Raw genomic sequence first — 17,076 nt, 5'->3', positions numbered from 1 at the left:
CTATTTGGTTTCAAAGATCTTGAAGCATTTCTTTGAGTGCACATTGCTAGGGATTTCTATGAGTACAATTGTTTACATTAAAATGAAAAGGAAAAATGTACATTAATTATTACATACAAATAAACTATAACTTTCTAAATAAACAAAAAGTGAATAATTTTCTTCAGGAAGTGTTAATAGTGGGCCACAGTGCCTACTGCAGCTGCACAGGTGGGCCTCAGGGAAAAAAGTTTGGGAACCCCTGTCCTATAGCACTGATTATTTTAGGATTTCTAGCAAATAAACATAGAACTTTTAATTAAAATGTAAGGAAAGTGCTCCAGAAGCCAGCCTTTTTGGATGGAGGTGTCTAAGGGTATGTCTACACTGTAATTAAAAACCCGCAGCTGGCTCATGTAATTGTGGTGTAGAACTTCAGGCAAGAACTAGAGCCAGGCCCTAGGATCCTGTGAAGTGGGAGGGTCCCAGCAATTGGGCTGCAGCCCGAGTCCAAACATCTACACCACAGCTACACGGCCCCTGGGCCCTAGCCTGAGTCAGCTGGCATAGGCCAGCCATGGATGTCCAATGGAAGCCCAGACATACTCTCAGGGCCTGATCCAAAGTTTATTGAACTCTGTGGAAAGACTGTCTATCGTTAAACTGACCAGATCATAGAATATAGGAAATGATGGATTTTGAGTTCAAAACTTGCTGATTTAAAAAGATGATGATGACGACAACTTACCCTGTGTGAAAGTCCATCCATCGGCCAATACTAAAGATCAAAGTTTGAAAACGTCTCATACATAAAGCTGAACTAAAAAAATTAATAGATATGAGCAGACAGAGAAGCCTTTCACAACTTTTGCTGATTGTTTCTAGGTATTATTGATAGCCTTCTCTAGTTATACTCCACTTTGTAAGATGAGTAATACTATAATGGTTTACCATAGAAATAGCATGTTGTACCCAGAGGTTAATAAATATTCCCTGTGAATTAAAAATTTTAGTTAATTTTGAACTATTTGCTTTTTATTGGGTTCCTTGGTATTTGTCAATTCCTGCCATCTCATTAGTTTAAATAGGGTTGCTGAGTCAAATTTAGAGAGAGATGTAAGTGTTTGAGCTTTTACTATTTTATGTTAATGCATTAGTCTATAGGTGACAATAGAAGATGCCTGTACAAATTACAAAGGTTATCCTACATTATTGGTGGTTTATAGAAATGTGGTCCTAGTCTAATAATGAAAATTGTAGTTCTGGCAATGAAAGCCCTGGAGTAGCTTATCTTGGAACCCTGATGATCCTGAGTTAATGTAGTAGCATCTATTTTCTACAAGACTATTTTCTACATCTATTTTCTACAGGACTATTATAAGGACTATAATAAAGGAATGCAATTGCCTATATATGGCACACATTATTTCTGCCATTGATGTCTGTATATACTTGCCAATCAAATTAACTCAGACATATCCAAAGCTATCATGTGGAAAGGGCAGAGCAAATTCAGGTGGAGGAGATTCTCTATGCGCTTTTGTAATCAGAATTCTACAAAAGGAATAAAAGGAGAAAATAAGTTAGTGAATACAATATTATTAAGAGGGTGAATTCTATGGCAAAGTCTGGCTCTGCCAAATTGCATGAATCTGGAGGCTTTCGATAGGCTTTTATATAGCCTAGGTTTTTAAAGCATTGTGTATTAGAAAGTTGTTTGTTAAATGAATTCTTCTCTACTGGTAGAAGTTTGAACTAGGATATTTCAGTGCATACTGAAATACAATACAATACAAGGTCAACTAATTTGCTTATACAGGGTGTTTTCAGTATTGAACCTCACATGCCCAGCCTAGAGGATACTGCTATTTGATAAAAATAAGCCTATCTGTTGTTATTCAGAGTAACAATAGGAATAAACAGAGTGACAGTAGGAATAATGGTTGCAGAATGGCCAAATTATTATTTATTTTTAATACTGATATTATAACTAAAGTCCAAAATTAAGTTTTTGGCACAATCATGTTGTTAATCTTAAATTACAGCGTTAGAGAGCAAAACATCAATAAGACAAGCGCTGCCATCTACAGCTTTGACAAATCTGGTTCTCCATGTTGACAATCATGTTTAACCACTAGAGTTTGAAGTAGCTTTTCATTTACACCGGTATTAAGGAAGCTCATATGATAACTGCCTGTTTTACATTTATGCCTGAAGCGAAAAAAAGTTACATAATAGAGGGGAAATGTTTTCCCTTGGCAAACAAGAGAATCAGTTTGAATACTGCACAAAAGGGAGCGCAAAAAAGAAGCAGCATTGCTACTGTTAAATATTTAGCATTTAAACACTGGTTGCCCTCAGCCATTAATAAAGATTAGTGCTCCAATGCTGAGAGGGTTCTAGCTGAATATGCCCTGTCTCCATTTCTTACTGCTGTTTGGTACTGGGAGCAAGAGTGTCCAGGGAGAGAAAGGGGAGATGGAATATAGAAACTTTGTATTTCACATTGGTTTAGATAATGATGAAAGTGTGCTACTCACCAAAGTGTGCACCAGCAACACCAAAGTAAGCTTGATAGGGTTGGAGCAGAATAAACACTATCTTGACCAGGGCACTGCATGGTTTACTGTATGCATATATTGAGTTTAATTCAATAGCAGGATTTTTGGGCCGGTGAGTTCACCACTTGTCACAAGCTCCCATAGGGAAGAACCGTAGGTTGCATACCTAGTCAGACCTGCTGGCAAGCATGCATGATACAGGGTACTATTGCCTAGACCCAGTCTAATAGTTTGGGGAAGGAAATCACAGGATTCCACTCCAAAAGAAGAAAGGCCACAAGGCCTAAGATGTGGTGATGCAATCAGAGAATCCAGAGGTACAGTTAGCCCTGTAACCATGAGAATATATTTTATTTAAAAGATTTTAAGATGTTTGCCTGAAGTGTTAATACCATTGGAATTTATGAATTGTGAAAACAAAAGCTTAAGTTGAAAATATAACTCCAAAATAAATTAATGTATCACAAAAAGTTAACAGCAGAATTTAAACATGAGTTGGATATATTTAGTTACTACTTATACATAACAGATAAGTATTCAACATGGTGATGTAGCCATATGACTTCCATTATTAACAGTTTTGCAACAGATATTTTAAGAGCAAACTAAAAAGTTTAGTCAACCTAAAAATAATTCAAATGAAAACGGTGTCTTCAGATATTTTTGTTTACTCAGGGTAGTAGTTTGGAATTACTGTTCTACTAGTACACGGCATAAGAACAAAAGAGCTGCCATACAGGATCAGATTGTGGTCCCTCTTGCCCAAAATCCTATCTCTGACAGTGGCTTGTACCTGAGCTTCACAGTGAGTATACAGAACAGGACAATTAAGGACTGACCCATCCCTGGCAGTCAGAGGTTTAGAGTTGCCCTGAGTATAGGGTTGTGTCCCAGACCATCTTAGTTAATAGCCATTGATGGACCTATTCTCCATAAACGTATCTAGTTCATTTTTTTAACCCAGTTATACTGTTGGCCTTTACAACATCCCAGGGCAAAGATTTCCACAGGTTAATGCCGTGTTGTGTGACAAAGTATTTTCTCTTGTTTGTATTAAACCTACTGCCTATTAATTTCATTGGGACACACACACACACACGTTTTTGGATTGTGGGAAAGGGTAAATAACACTTCTCTATTCACTTGCTGTACACTCTTCATGATTTTTATAGACCTATAGCATACCTCCCTCCCCTTATATTTTATTTTTAAGCTGTCATCATATGGAAGCCATTCCATACCCCTGATCATCCTTGTTGCCCTTTTCTGAACCTTTCCCAGTTTCACTATGTCTTTTTGGGATGCGGCAACCAGAACTAGACTCCATATTCAAGGTATGAGCATACCATGGATTTATAGACTAGTATCATATTTTGTCTTGTTTTCCATCCCTTTCCTAATAGTTCTTAACATACCTTCAGCCTTTTTGACTGCTATTGTGCACTGAGTGAAAGTTTTCAGAAAACTTTCCAGTGACTCCAAGATCTCTTTCCTGAGTGGTAACAGTCAGTGATGAGCTGCCAAAATCTTAACCGGTTCCCTCCTCACCCCACGAGGGGGTCGTGGCCTGCCTCCCCCCCCCCCGGGACTCCTGCCCCATCCAACCCCCTCCCCTGTCCTCTGACTGCCCCCAGAACCAGGCAGGAGGGTCTTGTGGGCCACCGTAGTGGGTGCCCACTGTGCCCCGCCCTTAAGAACCAGAGGGACCTGCCAAGGGGTGAGGTGGGGAGTCCTGGTGGTGCTTACCTGGGGTGGCTCCCAGGAATCATCCGGCAGGTCCCTCTGGCTCCTAGGGGCAGGGTAGCGAAGCTAGGGGGGGAGGAGTGGGAGCGGCCTCTCCCCTCACGAATCACATCAAAAGTGGCGCCTTAGGCACCGACTCCATGGGTGCTCCAGGCTTGGCACACCCACGGGGAAAATTTGGTGGGTGCGGAGCAGCTCCCTCCCCGTGCCCAGCCCCAGTTCACCTCCGCTCCGCCTCCACCCCTGAACACACCGCCCCGCTCTGCGTCTCCGTCCCCCCGGCTTCCCACGAATCAGCCTGGGAGGGCTGAGAAGCAGGCAGCGGCTTCATGCTCAGGCCCAGGGAGGTGGAGGTGAGCTGGGGTGGGGAGCAGTTCCCCTGCACCCCCCACCCCCGGGTTACCTGCTGCGGCACGGGCAGCCCTCCTTGCACCCCCTGCCACCCCAGCTCACCTCCGCTCTGCCTCCTCCTCCCTGGGCCTGAGCGCGAAGCCGCCACCTGATTCTCAGCCCTCCCCAGCGTCCCGCGTGAACAGCTCATTCGCGGGAAGCCAGGGCAGGGGGAGGGGGCGGAGAAGCAGAGTGGGGCGGCTTCAGGGGAGGAGGTGGAGGCGGAGCGGAGGTGAGCTGGGGCCGGGCGAGGAGCTGCCGGTGGATGCTCTGAACCCACCAAATTTTCCCCGTAGGTGCTCCAGCCCCGGAGCATCCACGGAGGTGGCGCCTAAGGCGCCACTTTTGGCCGGTTGTTAAATGTAGAAGCCCTTTTAGAACCGGTTGTCCCCAGCCAGTTCTAAAAGGGCTTCTACATTTAACAGTCGGTTCCAGCGAACCGGTGTGAACCAGCTCCAGCTCACCACTGGTAACAGCTAATTTGGAACCCATCACTGTATATGTATAATTGGAATTATTTTTGGCAGGGTGCATTACTTTAAACTTAATATTTAATTTCATTGCCATTTTGTTGCCTTGTCTCCCTGTTTAATGAGTGCTCTTTGTAACGCTTTGAAGTCTGCTTTAGACTTTACTATGTTGAACTTGTATTGTATGCCAACTTTGCCACTTCACTGTTCATCCCCTTTTCCAGATCATTACTGGGACCAGTACTGTTCAACATTTAGAACAGATCCTTGGTGGACTCCACTATTTACTTCTCTCCACTATGAAAACCAACCATTTATTCCTACTCTTTTTACCAGTTACTGAACCAAAAGAGAACCTTCCCTCTTATCCCATGATTTAAGAACCTTTGGTGAGGTACCTTGTGAAAGGCTTTCTGAAAATCCAAGGTCATTTTATCGAGTGGATCACCTTATGTACATGCTTGTTGACTCTCTCAAAGAATTCTTATAGAAAATAATCCCTCCCCACTTACAAAAGCCATGTTGACTCTTCCCCAATAAATCATATTGATCTATGTGTCTGATAATTCTGTTCTTTACTATAGTTTCTACAAATCTGCCCCGTACTAAAGTTAGGCTCACTGGCCTATAATTACTAGGATAACCCTGGAGCCCTTTTTAAAGCTCTGCATCAGCTAGCTACCCTCCAGTCACCTAGCACAGAGACTTATTTCAGTGATAGGTTATATACTACAGCATACAATATACTACTATGCTATATACTACAGTAAGTCATTTGGTCCTGGTGACTTAATACTGTTTAGTAATTTTTTTCTAAAAACCTTTTCTAGTGAGATCCATTTGGGGAAAATACTTCAGATTAGTTGCCCAAAAGGAATGACTCTGATGTGGGTTTCTTCCCCCACATGCTCTGCAGTGAAGACTGATGCAAAGAATTCATTTAGCTTCTCTGCAATGACCTTGTCTTCCCTGAATGCTCCTCTAAACACCTTTGTCATCTAGTGGCCTCATTGCCAGTTTGGCAGGCTTCTTGCTTCTGATGTACTTAAAAAAATGTAATTAGCTTGTGTGTCTTCTGCTTGTTACTCTTGAAGTTCTTTTTTTGCCTGCCCAATTATACTTTTACACTTGACATACCACAGTTTATGCTCATGTCTGTTTTCCTCGGAAGGATTTGACTTCAAATTTTAAAGGATGCCTTTTTGCCTCTAACAGCATCTATTACTCTGCTAATTAGCCATGGTGGCAGTCTTTTTTATTTGGAGTATACATTTAGTCTGAGCCTCTATTATGGTCTTTTTAAATAGTCCCCATGGTGTTTGCAGACATTTTACCCTTGTGACTTCTCGTTATAAATTTCCATTTAATTAGCATCCTCATTGTTGTGTAGTTCCTCTTTTAAAAAGTTAAATATTAACATGGTGGGTTTTTCTGGTATTCTCCCGTGCCACGTACGCTAACATTAACTATATTGTGATCACTATTACCAGGCAGTTCAGCTATAGTTGCTTCTTGGACCACATCTTGTGCTCCACTTAGGACTAGATCAAGAATCGCCTCTTGTGGGTTCCAGGACTAGCTGCTCCAAGAAGCAGTTATTTATGGGGGTCTAAAAATTTTATCTCTGCATCACACCGTGATGTGACATGTACTTAGTCAATATGAGGATAGTTGAAACCCCCAATTATCATTGTGTTTTCTGGTTTTGTAGCCTCTATAATGTCCCTGAGCGTTTCACAGCCACCATCCTGGCCAGGGTGGTTAGTTATATATTCCTACTATTATACTCATTGCTCACGTATGAAATTTCTATTCATAGAGAGTCTGTGGTACAGTTTGAGTCACTGAAGATTTTCACCTTATTTGACTATATTTTCTTCCACACAAAGTGCCATTCCCCCACCAGCATGACCTAGTCTATCATTCCTATATATATTTGTACTCTACTGTTACCATGCCCTATTAAGTATGCTTATTTCACCAAGTTTCCAGGATGCCTCATTTAATGCCAGGCATTCTAGTTCACCCATCTTAGTATTTAGACTTCTTGTATTTGTATATAAGCACTTGAACATTGTCAATATTTAGTTAATCTACATAATAAGACAGTACCTAGTTCTCATCTCTTTATTATGAGAGATTTCCCTCCCCCTTTAGAGACAGAGTTATAAAACTAGAGTGCTACAAGGCCAAATCTTGGTTTTATCTCATGATTCATCAGTTTTTTGGCCCTAATGCTAAGAGCTCTTGTTTTCTAGACATAAATTATAATATATTAAAGTGAAAAATGCATGCTAAAACCATGACTATTATAGAACATCAACAGTCTAAGCATGTGTAACGGAGAACACTCACCTCTGGAGTGCGTCTTGCTGCTACATGCAGTTCTTCAGTCCTTTTCCCACTCCTAGACCCCCTATAGGTTTTCAGCCTTGCTTGGCAGGTCATCAACAGGTCAGCCCTCCAGCTGGGTCATACAATCAAAGTGAAGCTGTCCCAAGGTAGCAAAGTCCAACAAAACTGTCTATCTCCCTTTACCAGTATCTTCAGCCCCAACTCCAGGCCCTCTAAATTCAGCTTTTTGCTCAGGCTTCTAAGAGCCTTGTTCCCTTCTCAGGTTTACACCACATTGCTGGTAACCAGTGGGGGAACCTGGACCCACCCATTACCCCAGGTTCTAACCCAGGGACCCTATAAACAGCAGCTATGTACCTCTCAATTCAATTCATTGCTGCTACTTCCCTGGACCTCTTCCCACCTGGCCCCTTAATCTTCACCCCTGACTTCAGGGTTAAAGTTCTCAGGTCCTCTCTCCCCCAGCATAAGCAAATGCAGCCAGAACTAAATGCTAGTTCTCTTTTAAGCTCCCTTGAGCAGAGATAAACACCCTGTCTTGTCCCTCTGGTCCCAGTCAGAATCTGACCTGCTAAGGCTCTGCAGCTCCTTGTTTCTGAGCCTGCTGGACTCTGATTAGCTGCTTCCATCCAGCCTCTCTAGGCAGGCCTGGAGAACCCATCTTCACTACTTCTTTCCTGGGACAGGAGTGTAGTAAGACCCACAGGGCCTCCTGTAAGGAGCCATAAAGATCAGGTATATCCCATCACTGCATACTGTTTTTCTCCCATTTCCCTTGGTAGTTTTATTTTTGTTAGTTTCCAAGCAGTCTTGCTTTCTAGCTTTTGCTAGCTTTTATAGCACTCACCTGGGCTAACTTATTCCTTCTTATTACCCAATCAAGTTTTCAAATTCATTACTCAGACATCAGGTTGAATATATTTTTTACTTATAACTGCTGACACTTTTGAGAACAAAGCAAGCTGCAAAATCTTTAAAAAAAAACCTACAATTGGCTGAAACAAACTGTCCAATAAATCTTTAAAAGTTACACTTTGCAAAACAAAACAACATAGCAAGGGCAGATCACTCCCTCATCCAGGCACAGATTATTTGTTATATAATTCAAATACAAAAGCCCAATGTATTAGTCATTTTGAGTGCATTTTTCTCAGAGTCAAAGGTTCACATAACATTTTAGTACTCGGTTTAATTGTTTACATTTATTATAGAAGGTATTTTCTGGACACTTCGGTTGACACTAAGAACCAAATCAGAATGCTCATTATAAACTGCTTTTAAAGTATTATAGATAAAACTGATAGACTGAACATGTCTGTTCTTTGAAAAGAATTGATCTCCTTGTTGTTAAGCAGAAAGAAAATGAATATTATTTTTAAATCTAATAGGTATGAGAAAAGTATTGAAGTTAGTACTATAAGTGCATTTCCCCAAGTTTGCTCAAGCATTCCCTTTATAAAAAGAAAAACAGAAAAAGCAGTAGCATGGAACATTATATTTCAGATTCACTGCTCTGTGATTTCAATAAGGGGTGGGCAAACTTGAACAAAAATATGGAATGCCATATTCCAACTTTCACTTTCATCCATTCAACATTAAAATGAAACTTTTCATTAAATTTTGAAAAATTTTCTGATATGGATTCCAGAGGAAGGAGATAATTCTTAGCTTTTATATAGCACTTAACTTCCATAGATCTCTGTGATTTACAAAGAAGGAAAAATAATCATCATTTTCACTGGGGAAACAGAGGCACGGAAGGTGAAGTGACCTGTCCAAAGTCACGCAGGTCAGTTACAGATCAAGAATTGAACCCATGCCTTCTTATTCCTAGTCCAAGGCCCTTCCACTGCACAGCACTACTTTCCAGATGAAGGAAGCCCCACGTCTTCTCTTCCGCTACACATCAGTCTTCTTCTCCCAATATTTTACAAGGCTTTTTGGGGAAAGTAGGGAAAAGTCAAACAGCTTGTGATTCCTTTCTGGGGACTTCAGGGTGCTGCTGGTAGTCATTTTCTATCAGAGATCTGGCAGGGCGCTCCCTTCTGGCAACCCACCAGACTGCTCTGAGGGGAATTCAAGCCTCTGTGTCCCTGGATTCCCAGCTCTTTTAAGTTTCTCAAGCCTGAACAAAGTCCAGTTACTTCCCAGCAGGACAGAGGGGTGGGAGGAGGTATTGTTTCATATTCTCTGTGTGTATATAAAGTCTGCTGCAGTTTCCACGGTATGCATCTGATGAAGTGAGCTGTAGCTCACGAAAGCTCATGCTCAAATAAATTGGTTAGTCTCTAAGGTGCCACAAGTACTCCTTTTCTTTTTCCCCAATCTTGGGCTCCCTAAGCACAGAGTGCAGACCTGCGGTCTTACACTCCCTTCCGAGCTGGAACCCACTGTCCAGCTCCTATCCCCACTGGGCACAGGGCTGACCCTTCAGTCTCCCCCACAGTTAAAACATACCCTTCCCAGATCTCCACCCGAAAGGTGTGAAGCTTCTGGGGTACAATTTAACTTTCTTTGCATGCAGTAGTTGTGAAGTGTTTGAGACACTTTGCCCACAGTTTAACACCTTAATGCTCTTTAACTTAACCACGTAAAGCACAGGAGAGTACAGATCATATAAAACAACAAATATCTTAACTGCAATGCCACTTTCTAGATCACCCTTCCCTTGGGAGTCCTAAGGCATCATCAGTGTCCCCTGCCTCATGCAGGCTATTGCATGCTGAGTTGTCTCTTTCTCATGGAGTCCCTTTCCCAGCTTGTGTGACCTTGCTTTCTCCTGCCTCACGCTTCCTGTTTCGGTCTGGCTCCCTCTGTTTCTGTGGGTATGTCTGCGCAGCCCAAAGAAGCAAGCATCCCAACCTAGGCCAAAAGACTCAGGTTAGCAGGGCTCATGCTAGCACTGTAAAAAGCAGCTGTATAGACAATGCTTTGAAGCTGGGGTTCACTAGTAGTTAAATCATCTATACTTCTGTGTAATTAATACAGGAATTCTCACGTACTGAGATACAATGGATGCAGTTAACTTTTGTGTTTTGTTGTACCTTGTCAGTACCAAGTAACATGTTACCAGTTTGAACAGGTATCATTATACTTAGAATAGAGTATATTGTTAGAAAAGGTAATATCATACCTACTAGAAAAATCGTAAAGGAAGTTTGATTAACTGTTCCCATGCTGTGTGTGTCTGTTATCTATAGCAATTAGCACTGGTTCTAATGGCAACCTTTATAAGAATGATTCTGGAAACAAAAGGCTCCGCACAACATCAAGTATTTTGTACAATTGTCTCAGGCTATTTCAGACCTCACGGTCACACTCTGACTCTCGACTTTTTAATAACCGAGAAGCACTTCTTGACAATCCAAAAATGCTTTTTTCTCTTAGCAGTGACCAGACCCTACCCCAATTCAAACTTTAAAAAATGCTCAAATGGGAGAAAGGGTCTCTTATGTTTCCCAGTAGTAGAATTAAGTTTACAGTAGTGAGGCTTTGAACAGTTGTGACAGTTACTGAGCAATGCACCTTCTTCCCAGGCTGGAAGGATGCTGCAGAACACTTTACTGTGTACTTGGAATGCCCTTCCCCTTCCTCCCTTCAAATCCCACTTCTGCTGCTACATGTATAAGAAATTGGCAAATTAACAGCTGATAGCTTGGTGCTGCCGCAGTATTTCATTTGTTTATTTTTACAACAGTCAGATGTTTGGAACTATCAACCTGTGTAACAGTGGATCAGTGTATCCATGTGACTTTACTGCTGTTACTCTCATCCTTCTTCCTCCCACAGACATCTTCTTTCATTGTTTGTTACACTCACATGATGTATCTTGTCTTAAATTAGGCCCTGATCATGCAAAGACTTACACATGTGATTAACTTTACGCACTCTGAGTAGTTCCTTTGACTTCAGTGGGACTACTCAGTTCACAAATTTAATTATATGGCACTGGGGCCTTAGACTTGTGATGGGGCAAGGCCAGATGGGGCTATAGAAAAGTAGTGGGAGATAGATATATTAGCTCCAGGCTAAACAAATCCCTGGTACCAGGTTAAGTGAAATGGCAGCTGCTCCAGGTCAATTAAGACACCTGGGGCCAATTAAGAACTTTTCAGAAGGCAGGGAGAATGCTAGGTTGATTGGGACATCTGAAGCCAATCAGGGGCTGGCTGAAACTAGTTAAAAGCCTCCCAGCCAGCCGGTCAGGTGGGTGTGCATGTCAGGAGCTGTAGAAGGAAGTTGTGCTGTTGGAGAGACTGAGTAGTACACACCATATCAGGCACAAGGAAGGAGGCTCTGAGCTGAGGGTGAAGTGGAGCTTGAGGAAGTGAGGGCTGCTGTGGGGGAAGTAGCTCAGGGAATTGTACATATCATGTTTCTAAAAGGTCAGCTACCATAGCTGATACTATTAGGGTCCCTGGGCTGGAGCCTGGAGTAGAGGGTGGGCCCAGGCTCCCCCCTCACCTTTGCCCCCTGATTAATCACTGAGACTGGGAGACAACAGAGACGTGCAAGGAAGGATAATTTCTCCTCACCTCCCTTGCTGGCTTATGATGAAAATGGCTCAGCAGACTGTGACCCTTGTCTCTAGAGAAAGAAGGGTTACGTGGAGGGTCACAGTGAGCCTCTGAGGCTAGCAAAATCCGCCAAGAAACACGGGACCCATGGAGGCAAGGACAGAGCTTTGTCACAGACTGTACATTTATGAAGAAGGGGCTCTTTCTTACAAGATCATTTTTACAGCACCATAGGTCTCTAATTCTTGTTGTGGTCTTTGAGCACAACTGTTACATTAATAATAATTAGATCCTGCTAATTGGTGACCAATCACAATCTAGACAGGCTGGGAGGATGCCATGAAATCATTCCCGAGAGGTTTTTATTTAAAAAACTTCCTTCAGGAGCAGATTTATGAGGCTTATATTGGCCAGACCTTGGGCTTTTTTTTCTGCTGGACAAGTTGGAGATGTGGGATGGAAACATTAAACAAATTTCTGCCAAAATGTGTTTACATTTCCAAAAATATGCATAGAAAACTGTTTAATTTCCCCCTACTCTCCTTCTTCAGACTGTAAGCATAATCTTATACTGAGAGCTGAAATGTACATTGAAGAAGTCCACTGAAGAAAGACTGGGCCACGATATGCTCCAAACTACAACATTATTTCACAATATCATATCAAGTTGCAGTGGGGGAGGTTTAGATTGGATATTAGGAAAAACTTTTTCACTAAGAGGGTGGTGAAACACTGGAATGCGTTACCTAGGGAGGTGGTAGAATCTCCTTCCTTAGAGGTTTTTAAGGTCAGGCTTGACAAAGCCCTGGCTGGGATGATTTAACTGGGAATTGGTCCTGCTTCGAGCAGGGGGTTGGACTAGATGACCTTCTGGGGTCCCTTCCAACCCTGATATTCTATGATTCTATGTTGGCTCACTGCAAGTCCCAAGAGTGGCCATACAACATGTGCCCCACTGGACATGTTTCCATTGATGGACTATCCTTCCTGAAGAACCCACACTGAAAAGAGTATTTGCCAGAAGGTGTCACTGTACAGAAACTGTAACTATTGCACAATTAAAAGGTTACAGTGTGTGGGTAATCACTCTGGGGAGGTGGGTTGGGAGAGGCAAAATTACAGATGTTCAAAGGGAATAGAAAATGTTAACACAGAATAACAATTATAGAATAAGAACAAAGAATGAGAAAAAATAACCTCCCTACCAATTGAGTTTACAGGGAATATATATTTCTGCCTGTATGCATTCTGCCAGGAGAATTGGTGCTAGCTTTAGATTGCTGCAACTCACACACAGGCAGTCTACAGCCCAGTCAGAGGTGCTGGATGATTAATTTCTCCTGAAGGAAAGAAATTTTGGCTTAAATGGTGAGAAGAAGAAAACTTCTATTAAAGCCTCCAAAAGAAAAGGATATTTCATATCTCACATATGTTAGCGCAAGTGTATTTTTTTCCTAGACAAGATCAGACCTAGGAAAAGATTGTGCTGAGTAGGAGTGAGATGGGGGAAGAAGAACATAGACCATGTGGAACTCAGGGCAACATTTGGCCCTTTGTTTCTAAAAACTGCCTAGTCTTGGCTTGCCTGCTGGTGACAGTCTGTTTCTTAGTGGGACAGTGCTCATATTTACAGCCCTTATTTTCACCTGCCAAACAGCACAGACAGCCTCATTTGTGAGCGCCTGCCCACTAGACAGCATAAGCAGAGACACAGGGAGAGCAATGGCACTGCGCAGGTGCTGAAAATCACAGTGAAAAGCAGAGTGGGAAGTAGCCATTAAGGACAGCTGCTCCCACTTATACCTGCTCAGCCATAGAGCCTCTCAGCCACTCAGGGGCTGCCAGCTCAGAGCACCTGGCTCTTTGAATAGCAAATTCATCTTCCTTTAGTTTGCTCAACACAGTATTTTGACACAACAAAACCCAGCTGCTGTCGCCATCAATATCATATGCAGTTTATGTTCTATATAATTTTGAGCATGTACAACTATGTATTTATTTTGGTTTTGGTGTGATACATGCACAAAACTTTGCAGTTTATTTATTCCTTCTGATGTGTTTAATAACACCTATCACAAGCTCTAGGCACGCTCACAGGTTTAAAAAAAACACAGACCAATTAATACAAGAATATAGTGCTAGATGACAAAAAAAGAACTCCTGAAAGAAGCCAATACTTAAGAAAATACTCCAACCCCTCCGCCTAGACTCTGCTGTTGCAACCCAGCTATTTGGGCTCTGTCCCCAAGCCTGTATAAATAGATGGGCTTTGCAGCACATTCTGAACCTTCGACCAAGGAAGGAGTAAAATCCAAAGGGAGGGAGTCCTCACAGAAAACACCCTGCCAGCAGCTTCCTCAGCCCAGGATCAACAACATTGGCACCACATCCTGAGCTGGAATAAATTGTCATAGCTCCCTTGAAATCCAATGGGAGTTAGACACCTAAATACCTTTGAGGATCTGGGCCTATGCCCCTTAGAATGTTTTTTCTATATCTATTGTTCACTTTGTCTTAGGACTCAGGAGTCTATGGAAAAGATGTCTTGCTCTATGTCTTGCTACGCATTAGCTGAATTTATCAGACTAGAAACCACATACTGAGGTAATTCATAATTAAGACACGTATAATTATTTTGTTTAAATGAGCCCCCAAAATGGACGAGATTAGCTGATACACTTCAGTTGTCACTTCTAAATGTACAGGACAAGAGGATCATTTCCGCTCCCATTAAAGCAAAAATTGTATTGACTTCATTAGGAGCAGGATTGGACCCTTAACTTTTAAATCCACCTTTGTTGATAGATAATTTTATTGGTGGATTTTTTCAGATTTTATCATGAAGTGTCATTCCACTTTTATTCCTTATAAGATTTATGACACCTATATCCATGAAATAAATTCAGCCAACTGCCTATCATTTTTCATTTGTAGCTGAATAAAATAATACATCTAGTGCTAAAATACTCAGTTTCTCTAAAAAATGTGTTTAAAACTGTTCTAAACTGGGATAAAATGCCAGTTTTGGATGTGATAAGAAAATGCAAAGAAAACTGTATTTCAAGTTGAAATTAACACTTGGCAAAATACTACACAGTGAAGTTCTTCTATAACATTGTATAAAGAGCTATAGAAGATAAACAGCTGCCTTTATATGACTTGCCTTAATTTATAACCATTGCATTATGAAAACCTCTAAAAGAAAATCCATCACTGGAACAATTGAACAGTATGCATAACCATAATAAAAAACCTGCAGAGTATTAATTATACTGCTTTTCATATCCCGCTGTCTTCTGAATAGCCAGAAGTTATACTTCTCCATATTTGACTGTACAAAGATTAGTCAAGATTTATAGCAGAAGAATGTTAAGGCTGAGAATCAAACCAATTTTGTTTATATACTAAGATGTAGAAGTCACCATACTATAAGAGTCTGAAAGTTTCCATTTGTGGATTAAAGAATCATAAGGATGCTTACTGGGGGGGCTACAGAGAATACTGAATAATAGCTGTTCTCATGGCCAGTAGGCTATGCATCAGCCATGCATCTATATCAACAGACTATGCAGAAATAACTTTTTAACGGCAAGACAGCTGAGGCAAAAATCATGTTATTTTATCAATGCATATGGATCAATATAATGAAAATTTTCATTGGATTTTCTGCCATCTGAGATATCATAGGAAATCTACTGAAAAAAACAGTCATTGAGGCAAAAATTTTCAAAAGTGTCCACTAATTTGAAGTTACTCAAGTTTTGGGTGCCTAACTTGAATAATTTAAGGCCCTATTTTCAGAGATGCTGAGCACCCACAGCACTAACTGGCTTCAAGGGAAGTCAAAAATTGAGACACTCAAAATGAGTAGACACACTGAAAAAATTAGATCCCGCTCACAAGACCTCACAATTCAAAGGGCACACTGTACTGCAGAAAATGACTCAAGAAAGTACTGCAACTGAGTACACCAAACTCCTGTCTGGTTCGCTAAATAATCCAGAGTTATAAGGATAGTCATTTCTGAAGTGTCATAAAAAGAGAGAGAGATCAAAAATTGTTCTACAGAAAAGGCTGCAATTGAATTATGACAGGTTTCAGAGTAGCAGCCATGTTAGTCTGTATTTGCAAAAAGAAAAGGAGTACCTGTGGCACCTTAGAGACTAACCAATTTATTTGAGCATAAGCTTTCGTGAGCTACAGCTCACTTCATCGGATATCCGATGAAGTGAGCTGTAGCTCACGAAAGCTTATGCTCAAATAAATTGGTTAGTCTCTAAGGTGCCACTAGTACTCCTTTTCTTTTAATTGAATTATAACTTCACAAAAGAGGCAATCTGTCTGATTATAGAGATACTTGCACTCCACAACCTCGGTACAAAGGGCATTTCCCCTCCACACTTTAATACTATCAGGTCTGTTATTTCAGCCAAGCTGGTGACTGAACTTCTCTTCTATTCAGATTTATTTTGCATCTCTGCAGCAGTAAAAATGAGAAGTAAAACCTGAAAGAGTGGACTTAGTGTGCACATCAACTGTTCACATCACTGTAAGCACAGTCCCAAATTATTCATGCTGCATAGGTAAACCTACCCTCTATGTAAGACTGTTACTGCTGCTTTGCCGCTTTATAAGATGACATTTGATAAACGTAGCATTGTTGCTGCTTGTATCCCATTTAGGCCTGTCAGTTCTGAAAGAGAATGAGTCATCCATGTGAAGAATAAGGCAGTGCCTGCAGAATGAGTAAAGGAGCACCAAATTGCTCACAAGAAGGTGTGTTGATCCATTTTCAAATATAGAATGTCACATTCTTCTCTTAGACTGCAAAAAAGAAAAAAGAAAGCAAACATTACTTTAAATGTACATAAAAGAAAAACACAAATTAATACAAAAGCACTTGAGAAGGCAGTGTAGGAAGTACACGTATAATGATACAGGGAAGGACAACATGACCTAATATTTTCCTTTCTAATTCAAATTTATATGATACTAGAAAATACGTAACAATAAGAGCAAGGGAGGTTATTTATTTGTCCTCCAAAAACCTATTAATGCAGT

The 17,076-nt window shown here is 41.2% G+C and overlaps 1 long non-coding RNA gene across 2 annotated transcripts in view; it reads right to left on the bottom strand.

Annotated features, from left to right (window-relative positions):
- LOC125637249 (uncharacterized) overlaps positions 1–17,076 on the bottom strand; it is a 71,367-nt gene that overhangs the window by 42,392 nt on the left and 11,899 nt on the right. The window contains exons 3-4 of one of the 2 annotated variants that reach the window (XR_007356876.2): positions 16,609–16,839; positions 8,405–10,360 (exon numbers count right to left, since the gene is read on the bottom strand). This is a non-coding gene — a long non-coding RNA (uncharacterized LOC125637249). Of the gene's footprint in view, positions 1–8,404; positions 10,361–16,608; positions 16,840–17,076 lie in introns of those variants that run through there. The other variant, XR_012668530.1, reaches the window with a different exon arrangement.

The sequence above is a fragment of the Caretta caretta genome, chromosome 5 (genome assembly GCF_965140235.1).
Source record: "Caretta caretta isolate rCarCar2 chromosome 5, rCarCar1.hap1, whole genome shotgun sequence".
Lineage (NCBI taxonomy): Eukaryota > Metazoa > Chordata > Testudines > Cheloniidae > Caretta > Caretta caretta.
Note: the sequence above shows the minus strand (reverse complement) of the source record. Positions and strands in the feature narration are given on the sequence as shown.